This window comes from Xiphophorus maculatus, chromosome 6 (genome assembly GCF_002775205.1).
Source record: "Xiphophorus maculatus strain JP 163 A chromosome 6, X_maculatus-5.0-male, whole genome shotgun sequence".
Taxonomy (NCBI): domain Eukaryota; kingdom Metazoa; phylum Chordata; class Actinopteri; order Cyprinodontiformes; family Poeciliidae; genus Xiphophorus; species Xiphophorus maculatus.
The window spans coordinates 21,405,344-21,415,881 of record NC_036448.1 but is presented as its reverse complement, the minus strand read 5'-3'; the positions used below and the strand labels follow the sequence as shown (position 1 = coordinate 21,415,881).

Here is a 10,538-nt window from a genome sequence, read left to right as displayed (position 1 = left end):
CAAATATTTTTTTAAACTTAGCTTGTTTAATAATAAAAAAAGTAGCTTACTGCTAAGGAGGTAAGAATAACGAAAATCACATTATTATTATTATTTATTTATTTATTTAAAATAAAAATTCATTTATGCAGCGATATAGCGATTGCTATATGGAGCTTAAGACGCACCCACACCAACATATTATTTTGTGGGGTTTTATGTGTGGTTGCCACAAGTGCTTTTTTAACTGTAGTGTGGTTAGGGGGAGCTTTTCGGTCTGTGCCCAGCTGGGAGTCCATTGTTTCGCGATCCGTCCCTGGCATAATCTCCTCAGAAATTCACCTTGTTTGTTTTTAAGTTTATGCTCTGTGGTAAACAGGGAAGGATTTTATTTCCGTGAGATTTTCACGTTTGGTGCACGTTTTAGGAGGAGAGCGGCAATGAATGGACACTCAGAGGCGAGTAAACCCGAGTGAAACCGAAATAATTTTTTTTAAAATCCTACTGACCAACCGACCTGTGTGTGTGTTTTCACCACGGAGGCAGAAAGAAGCGTGACTGCGAAGGGGAGAGAGACGCAACAACTCCATGCCTGCCACGGCTCCTTCTCCTTCTTATGCTCGTAAATTAACTTAAAAGCGGCGCATTTTACAGACAAGGAGGGAAACAACATTTCTTCTCTCCGTCATTTTTCCTCTCTCTCTTTTATTTTGTTGGCAGCGACGCCGAACACTTGAGCGAGGCGGACGTTAACCCGTTAGCGGCAGCAGCGAACCGGAGCTGCCACGAATAGATCCACAGCAGATCCACGACCCCCCACCCCGGTGTCGGCTGACCGGGATAGGACCTCGTGCTTCTCCGGAGGTGGACTCCTCTATCTTTCCCACCTGTGTTTTTTTTTTTTTTTCTTTTCAATTTCTGTCTTCTCACACGCTCGGTTCTAACTCCTCTGTTTGGTGGTTGTTAATTACATGAAGTGGATTGGTTCAAACTAGTGAAGACGGGACTAAACGCGGCGCTTCTTCAGATAAGGAGAGAAATGCAAACGGCGGCGACAAAGAGGAGATTCAGTAAGTGCATATGAATATTCTCCATTGAACTTGAGTCGGGTAAGATTCCTGTTAAGTTGCCTAACTTGCACAGATTTCTACTGACAGCATGCATGTCTCCACTTTAAATTTAAGCTGGAACTTAATTTTAAAAATAAATATAGCAAATTATCTCATTGGTTTGCAGACAGCCACGCATGCAGTTTGTTGCGCCTCTGTTTATTCAAACCCAATGTATAGCCAGCAGCAACTTTTATGACTGGACCAGATGCATATTATATTGGTCTGCTGCCAGTTCTTCTAATTATAAGAGCGTTACTGTGATAACGATGGGGCACAGAATTATTCCTCATTCACTTCACAAGTCATCCCCCCCAATGCAAATAACACCTGCATGGCTGGCCGCATGAACCTCTCCGTGGACAGCTTGGCGTCGCAGTTGTCTTTGCAGGGATGAAATTTTCAGTGAAGCAGAAAATCTGCCGAGAATCACTAATAAAATAAGGAGGGAGATAAAAGGGGGGAAGAGAGGTGGGGAGAGAAGTGGTGGTCTGTAGGGATTGAGCATGTCGTCACCCTGTGCTTTAATATGCAGTTGCATTGTAATGATTTGACCCGTCACATTAATGTTGATTCGTCAAAGAAACCTGAAAGAATCTGGCTGGTTCACTTGCATCATTGCTTTGCTTCATCGTCATCTGACAGAGGTCTTTGAGTTTTCCTGTGGCCATCAAGTGCAAAAGCACCTGCCACGCTCTATTGTTGCTTTTTTCTTTCTCCCCCAGACTGTTTTCCATCACTATGTGTGCAGACAGATTTCATTCCGATGCAGGACCAATCCCAGATTTTTGGGGGGCCCTGGGCAGGATTTGAATTGGGGCCCACATGTCAGTGGGTGTTGGTCAAAGCAAAATGAACACTCTCCCTGGCTTTGCATTAGGCACGGAGGCTGGAGGGGCATTAGCCAATATTGGTCAGGAACCCTTTCAAATGCAGCAACCATGGTGAACCATTTATAATGTTAAATATTTCAGATGGCAGTCATTGTCACAATTATAAAATAATAACCAGTTCTTCTGATTTGGTGAAATGGTTATAACGGAATAGTTTGAATGAGCATTTAAAAGAAAAGAAGAAATTGTTGGAGTCTTAACTTTTACAATAACAGCAACAAGAGAGTATACCCTATAAATTTCTACGCTTCCACATACTTTGTATGCATCTTAGGAGTTTGCTTTTCTTTTAAAACTTATTCATTTTGGCTTTATTTTTTTAAATAAATGATGAAGTGGTGGAAAACTGGTGGAGTTTCAAACATTTGAGGTTAGACAAATAATTTTAATTATTAAAGACCATATCATTTATGCATCAAGACACTAGATGTAACAGTGAGTATACTTTCTCTTTATGATGTCTATCGTCTTGATGAAAGCATATCTGGTAGACAAGAAAATCATATCATTGTCGTCCAAATGTGATTAGTTTTAAAATATAGGTTTCAATATATTTTATGGGCAATAAAATACTGATACTGTTTAGTACAAATACTTTCCATGCTCATTGTGCTGAACACTGGCCAGTTAAGACAATATCTTAAAACATATATAATGACTGGCATATTTATTCACAAATCTTGGCTGAACACAGGTTTTATAAAATTCTTATCTGGTAAATGTTGACATTAATTTTCGTTGGGATGTTCTATATTGACTTCAATAATTGAAAATTTTCTGTAATCTGCTAACTCTATTGTAAGTAAATGTTTATTGTTCGGCTTCTGTAAATAATATCAAAGGTTGCTTGGACTTCTTATAATTTGATCAACTGTTATACCCAACTGTCCTATTTGATAAGTCAGGAGGAAATAATGCTTAGAACTGGTAAAAATGACAATTTCATACTTGTAATTCAATTAAATACTTCACTATGTAGAAAAATAAAGTGATACGCAATAGTTGAAGTACCTTGGCATGAAATAGTTTTATTATGAAAATGAAGCAGGAACTGACAAACTGGGAAAAGGAACAGCTTACCTGGAGCTTTTCCAGTTTAGCCAGTCACTGACCGTAGCAATGCTAATATCTCTTTTAAATTACTCAGCCTTGATGTTTGCGCGTTGGACATTTAACAATCCCAGGTTCAGAAGCCTTCAATCTGAATTCAAAAGTAATTCTTGATAAACACAATTACAGGTTTTAAATTTCAAGATCTCATTTCTGTCAGTAGCGCCCCCTAATGGTTGCAGTTTGCTTGTTCCTTGAGTTGACTCTGATCTGCTTTATGTGGGTGTGGCCAAAAAAGTGAACAATCATCTGTGATAGAATTGCATATTTAATATCTATTACCCTTAATATCTATTAGGTGTACCATCTGATTAATAACATACAGCCCATTTTCCTATTTTTATTTATTTTACACTTATAATTACGACAGTCTTCTCTAAATCAGTTTTGAAAGGTGATTGGCAGGTCAAATACTGAAAAAGGGGTTTTTCCCTGTTGATTAAATCAATCAAAACTAAGAACTCTTCCTATAAATAGTATGTAAACACTTCAGACAATATGTGCTTTAATGCACTTTTAAAGGTGAAAGACACAAACTGAAAATTTTGTCATCTGGACTCAGAGCTACGGTCTCTATTAAAGAACCTCTAGAATGTTTTTTCTTTTCTTACATAATCCTCTGAACAAGTATCTGTCAAAGCTGGAATCGAGGTCAGTCAGAATGCAAACAAAACTGGAAATCATCCTTGGCCAAAAAGAACCTTATCGGTACAATTCCACTCTCATTTATTCATAAATGTATTCTTGTTTTTTTTTTTGGAAAGGCTAGGAAGCAATTTTGCTTGCAGAGCATCACTATGAAATTGCCTTATTGCTGTCCTTAATCAAAATATAACTCTGTTTTAATTAAAACTGTCAGAGACACAATGAAGAGGCTTAGCCATTAGCCAGAGCATATCAAGATGGCGCAGGGTGAGTTAGTTTCTCTCTGTTGCATCAGTAGATCTCTGGAAAGGAAACCACGGCCTTAGTGCATGTTTGGGTTTTTCACCCTCGGGTCATGACAACTGAGTAGACAGTAGCAAGGTGCATGTTTATTTGAAGTTTTGGGGTAACCAGGCTGCATTTTCTTAGCATACTCATTATTGTTAGTGTAAATTATAATTGATTTCAAAAAGTGAACTGGTGTTTGCAACAATTTGGATGAGGGAGTGAGGAATTACATTTTGTTATCTTAAGGATAGATGAGTTATCATTCAAACTTGTGTTGACAGGTCTGCTAGGTGAACATGCTGCTAAAGCATTAAGGTTTTCCTCCATCATGTTGACTAGATAGGGACAGCAGGGGAGCTGTTAGGTTTTCTTTCAGTGTCTAACCTAGCTCCTTATTTGTTGGCTGTGACTGATTCTGTCTCCTTTTCACAGTTTCTCTAAGTCAGGACATCATTTCATACACAAGTATGTATATCTTGAATGGAAATGGCAACAAATTCCCTAGGGTATTTGACTTAATTTACTCTAAACCAAAGGTGAGTCAAAGGAAGACATGTGACTTAGATGACCGTTATTCTCGAGGGATTATCGAGTGGCCCGCTCTGTTATGCTACATTGCTTTCTGCTTTTGTTCCCTTTTCAGAACAGCATTTCTTCTGGGAGTTTCTAAACAAGGCAAGGCACCACAGCTGATGACATCATCGGTTAGACATATATCATAAAATGCATACCATCAAAAGAAAAAGTAAACCCTAGGGAGACGTTATGTTTAATGTAATGGTAAATGGATTTACTGATCTTTTTCTCTTTTGATTTCTAATTTAGTTGATTGAAATTATTTTAAGAGGGGTTCTCTTCAGAGGTTTACAGATCAGAACAATATTTTTTAAATCCTTTAATTAATAAAAAACATTTGTTTGCTAAAAGTAATGAAACTGTCTCTTAATGGAATCCTTGATTTTTTTCTTTTTTTATCTTTTAAAAAGTGAGTCTTCGAGCAAGATGGGTCCTGTGGGACCTCTAACATTTGATTGAAGACTGAAATTTTAACATGAAAACAGAGTCAATTTCAATATGAATCAATAAAAATGTTTTTAAGTAGCTCATTAAAAAATAAACCTCTGTTAACCAGAGTGTTGATTAATAAACGTATTGGTAAAAAAATATAAAACACCATTACAAATCACCAAAATAAAATTAATAAACTAGCCCAATAAATTTCAAGACGTGCAGTAAACTAACATTGTTGCATGCAATGTTAGTTTACTGGTTTAATGTTAATGTTGTCATAATATTGTCATACAAAAAAAATATGGTAATATCTTTCCCATACCATAATTTTTGGGTGGGATTTTATTCAAAATCTGACAATAGCAGGTCGGATTTGGGTTGTAGCACCTTTACCCTTCTGCTTTGAAATGGAGCTACATGCTGCTGTTATTTGCCCTTCATGTTGTCATCTGTTACAAGTTATAGGGTGCCTATTCTGGCAGGTCTGAAGATTATTCACCCTCCTGGGAGTATCTCTCATTCTGCCAGGAATCTTAGACTCCACAGAAGGCACCAATTGTTGTCAGATATCTCACCAGTAGCAACCCATGTGGTGCCCTAGTTCTGTTTTGCTATGTTGAGAAGTTGGTGTAGCAGCCCAGGAAAGAGTTGTGTACCTGCTGTGATCTAGATGAAGTGGCCATTCAGCTTACAATAGGCCTCTTGAAGAGTACTGTCACCCACTGTAGTCCAAAAGGGTGGAATTGGGGGATAAAAAACAGCTAAATGTCATCCAGACTTCCCTGCACATAGAACATTGGGAGATTTTGGTTGGTTTTATTGGTTAGCTGAAACAGTGTCTTTTATAGGTGGCCTATTATACTTCCTTGAACAGGTTAGGATAGGTCTACGGCCTATACAAAACAAGTTAATTACACTTTTTGCACAAAATTGTTCCTAAATAATAAGGTTTTAGTCTGCTCAGTTCTGCCTATGTTGAGTTTCCTTTCAGAATGAGCTGTTTTAGGGCCTGTCAAAATAGGCCTAATCAAAATAAGCTGCTGCTACTGGCCACACTCCCCAATTCAACGTCTACACTCTCACGTTAAAATGACTAAAATGAAAAAACAGATTACTCAGTTATACAGCTGAGTAATCTGTTGTATAATTGAAGTCGAAAACAACAGAAGTTGAATACAACAAGAAAGCAACAAGTGGTTTCTGGATGGTAAGTCAACAACAAAACTCTTGTCATCCAGTAGCCATTGCACAGCACATACTGTGGTACAACCAGCTGAACATACATGCTGGAGCTCAGCTGGGGGTTGCTAGGAATCGGGCTGGTCTATGCTGGGGTTTCTATGTGCGATCAGTTGCTGCTTATTTGTAACATTACATTTTGAAGGTCTTTAAAATGATTTATTTTCAAGACACCAAAAAAATTAACTAATTGGCAAAAAATAGACGGATGTTTTTTTTTAAGTGCACTAGCGGTTTTTAGAAGCAGGAGAGACCCAAATGGGAGTAGAAACACATGCAAAACATATCTGTGAAAAAATATTAAGACTTTACAGATCTTGGATTACAGTTTTTGGATTTTTGTCTTACTTAAATATTTCAGAGAACCAAAAACATTTATCCAAAAAGAAACTAGGGAAATACAAAATGAAAATTTTGAATGATGATTTAATTAATTATAGTAGAAAAATTGTTCAAAGGAGACTGGTCCTATGTGAAAATATTACCCTCGCCACACCATTGCAAGTTCAAAAATAAGCTGATTAAATAGATTATTATAAATCTTAACACCTTTGCTACCTACTTACAAGCCTCATTATTACCAGATGTACCGCTTAAATTGAAAAGAGAAATAAAGTCACTATCATTTATGAATTACAGAGTCTTTTGAAAACTTTGGGACTCCAGTGGACCAAAGTTTCAGCAATTGTCCACAAAATGGAGGAAATAATAAAGTATTCAGCAGGATAATGATCATAAACATATTGGCACAACCACCTCTGAATAATAAATAAGTAGAAGTTCTGGAGTAGCCTAGTCAAAGACTGGTCTCATTTCTGATCGACATACTGTGGCATGTTGTGTTAAACAGGCCAGTCATGCTTCAAAGAGCCTATGAACAAAATTCTGCTGGGAGGAGTAGTTCAAAATGTATCGTCAGCAAAAGGGAAACTGTTAAGGGTGGAAATGTATTTTCACGGCACTTTCCATGGATAGCACAGTCTTTCCAGTTCTTGAGGTAAATGGTTTAAATATTGTTGTAAAATCTTCTGTGATTTGATTGACAGATTGCCCTGTCATAAATGTGGCGTTTGTTGGCTTGGATACCTTTCTGTCTTGTGAGAGTATTTGTAAGATCTTGCGTTGAGTATTTCCTCACAGACAGAGCAGCTGCCCCATTTCCCTCATATATTGGTATTTTCTGACACTGGCCGCACTGATTGGCATCCGCTCCAGCTTGTCTGCGGTCGTATGCTGAAGAAACCACGCGGCGCAACTCTACGCCCGTTGGGATTTCTCATACTCTCCATGTGGGTAAAAACTTAGTAATTTCAGGGCTCTTGAGCTTTAATGAGAGGTTTTACCCATAGTGTGTTGGTCTGTGGTGGGTGGGTTCAGCGTTTCTCGCGTTTATAGTAGTTTATAAGTACTCTGAGGTGCCTTGCTGGCCCACTGTCAGGGCATTGGCACAAAAAAAGCAATCCAGCAAGCTGGTTCCAACTGGTTCTGATGGATCTTGCGCATGGGGTAATCAGCAAATGTTTCCGTTCTAGGATACAGATTTTCTTTTGTCTGTGTGATAAGAATATTGTACTCCAGCATCCATTGGGGTGCTGCAGTCAGCTGATATTGCCCTGTTCAGAAACCCAAACCTACATAAAGATACAGCGCTCTTGGTAGCATGCGTGGTGAATTTTGAAACAATGTCTTTTGTTGAACATCAGCAGCGGAAAGGCAAAAAGTGATTTACTACTCTTGTCTTTGAGGGTAATGTAGGAGCAATTTGACTGCTGATTGAAACCAGGTCTCCCATTTCAGAGTCCACTGGTGACATTATAAACCATTTACACCAATGTGTTACAGAGCACCCCTGCGTTTGGTAAAGTGGAAACAGACGCAGGGCCTAAAAATGGCCTGTGCTTACCGCAGGAGCCCTATTTTTAGCCTCTCCTTGTGTGATTTGTTTTTTCTTTTTCTTTTTGCTTCAAAGAGTGCAAGGGCTGCTGAGTGTGGTGGTGAACATGAATGATATTGAAAGGCCAAATGTTAGGTTAATTAGCTCAGTCTGTTTTTCATTTAGGCCGAAGGACCTCCAACATTTTAGATCTGTGTCTGGTTTTGATTATTCAGCTTTTTCTGGAAGTGGTTTCACTTTTTTCTTTAGCCATCAACTTTGCATATGAGTGAAACCATCTATCTACATTAGTGTATCTAGGACTAGACATTGACCGGTATAATTTATATCCTTGAGAAAATATATATTTAACATAAGAACGTACTGTAGAGTATTTGAAGAACAAATGCAACAACAATACAAAAAGGTCTGTTTAATAATTCATTTATCCCAAAGGGAAATAAAATATTGTCATAATTCATGCCATCAATGTATTTTTTTAAGTTGTTGTGGATGGTGATGCTGTGGGCAGGATGGATCTCGGTAGCAGTCAGTCTTACAATGATTCAGAAGAGGCCTCTGACTGAAGACAATGTTGCCATATGACAATTTCAGTATCCGGGCAGCAGAGACAATAATTCACAGTAACGTGTTCTGGATGACAGCATCAGTTGCTGGCTAGCACTGCTAATCCCCATCATTTGCTGTTGCTACTCATGGTTAGAAATGTGGGTGGAGATGTCAGTTAACATCTCTCCATCCACTACGCAACAATGTAGATCTAAACCAGTGTTACTGTAGCTTCCATATCATGACTGTACTTGTTTTGTGCAAAGTATTTCTAAACTGTAGACATTTACTTTTTTTTTTTTATACGTCAGAGAAAGTTGTGATAGTTGAAACCTACCGTATGTATTCCTAGAAAACAGCCACATACTTGTTCACACCAATCGCTGTTGGATTTTTTTTTCGGACGAATCAGCCTCAATTCAGTTTTCTTTTTCTAAGCATAACAAATTAAAGACTGGATATGCTTCTCAAGATGAAAAAGAAAGCATTTCTCTAAATAAAAAGTAAAAGACGAACTAGGGCATGAAGTCTAAACCTTTAGGGGTCTGCGTATTCTACTGTTGATGATCAAAGCTCAACTGGTGCAGCTGATTCTCTCTGTTGGATAAGTTGACTGATTTCAGATTTAATGGAAGAAAAAAACATTAAAATCCCCAGTCACAGTTAAGCTGAATGAAGGGATGCATGAATAACTTTTTGGAGGTTTTGTATCAAACTTCATGAAAGAATTCAACTTTTTGTCCAGAAGTTGTTATGTAAGTGGTAAGAATACAAGCATGACTAGAGCAGTTATTTTTGTTGAATATTTAATTCATCTTTGCCTAATTGAATTAGGTTTTGATGCAAATTTCAAAATCCTAATCATCAAGGGCTGAAGATTTGAAGCCCCAAACTTGCTGCTCTGCCGACAGCCCTAGAAAAAAATACTGCTCCGTTTTGTTGTTAAGAGATTTTTCTGAAGTGAGGAAATGCAACTCGCAGACAACTGTGAAATATCGTAGACACAATGTGCAGTGAGCTGCCAATTGGTATGCATAACAAAGTCTGCAGTGAAACGTAGAAACTGTTGCGATTCATCTGCCGTCCCTGTGATCTCAGATGGTCCCAGATGGCTTTGGAATTTCACCACACATCTAATTAAAACCTGTAACGACCAAACACATAAAAGTGGCTTATTTTTTCCCCAAAGTTGTAACTGTTAAAGAGTTTGTGATTGTTTCCCAGATTAGGAAGCTGACATTACTGTTTGCTGTTTGTCTGTAATAGTTATTTTTCATGGATTATGTGAATGAGATTAGAAAGGGTTAGGTATCAAAAGATCTACAGAGATGTGTGTTTAAACCCAACACACATCTTTGATGTGTGTTGGTGAAAATATTGCATTGTTTGTGTCTAAATAAAGTAATTATAGGGTTATTCATATATGAGGATCTAAGTTTTTACTCAGCTTCTGCTAAAAGTGTATGAGAACATATTCCATTTAGAAGGATGAAGAATTAGCTGCAATGGTTGTATGGAGAAATGTTAATTAGAAAACATGTTATAAATCAAAAGCTGACCCAGTGTTCTTAGGTTCTGGTTTGATCTTGTTACCTGCCAATACTGATATTTTCTGATCCATAATGTAATTACATAAATGTTTCTAACTTTTTAAATTCTTAATGAGAGTCAGAATATTTTTTTCATTTATATGTTGACAGTTTTGTTTGCTGTCAAATAGAAACTACATATTGCTGAGAGGGATGGTATGGGAGGGACAGCACAATTTACCAGTATGCAACGTCAATTTAGGGGAAAAACACTGCTATTTTTTTTACCGTT

At 37.7% G+C, this 10,538-nt stretch overlaps 1 protein-coding gene across 4 annotated transcripts in view; it reads left to right on the top strand.

The window, feature by feature from the left end:
• The first annotated feature begins 500 nt into the window (after window positions 1-500).
• Window positions 501-10,538, top strand: part of ptprf (protein tyrosine phosphatase, receptor type F) — a 240,375-nt gene continuing 230,337 nt past the window's right edge. For 2 of the 4 annotated variants that reach the window (XM_023335650.1, XM_023335647.1), the window contains exon 1: window positions 501-1,049. The gene's annotated coding sequence lies outside the window, so the exon portion shown is untranslated. The remainder of the gene's footprint in view (window positions 1,050-10,538) is intronic. The other 2 variants (XM_023335649.1, XM_023335648.1) reach the window with 2 other exon arrangements.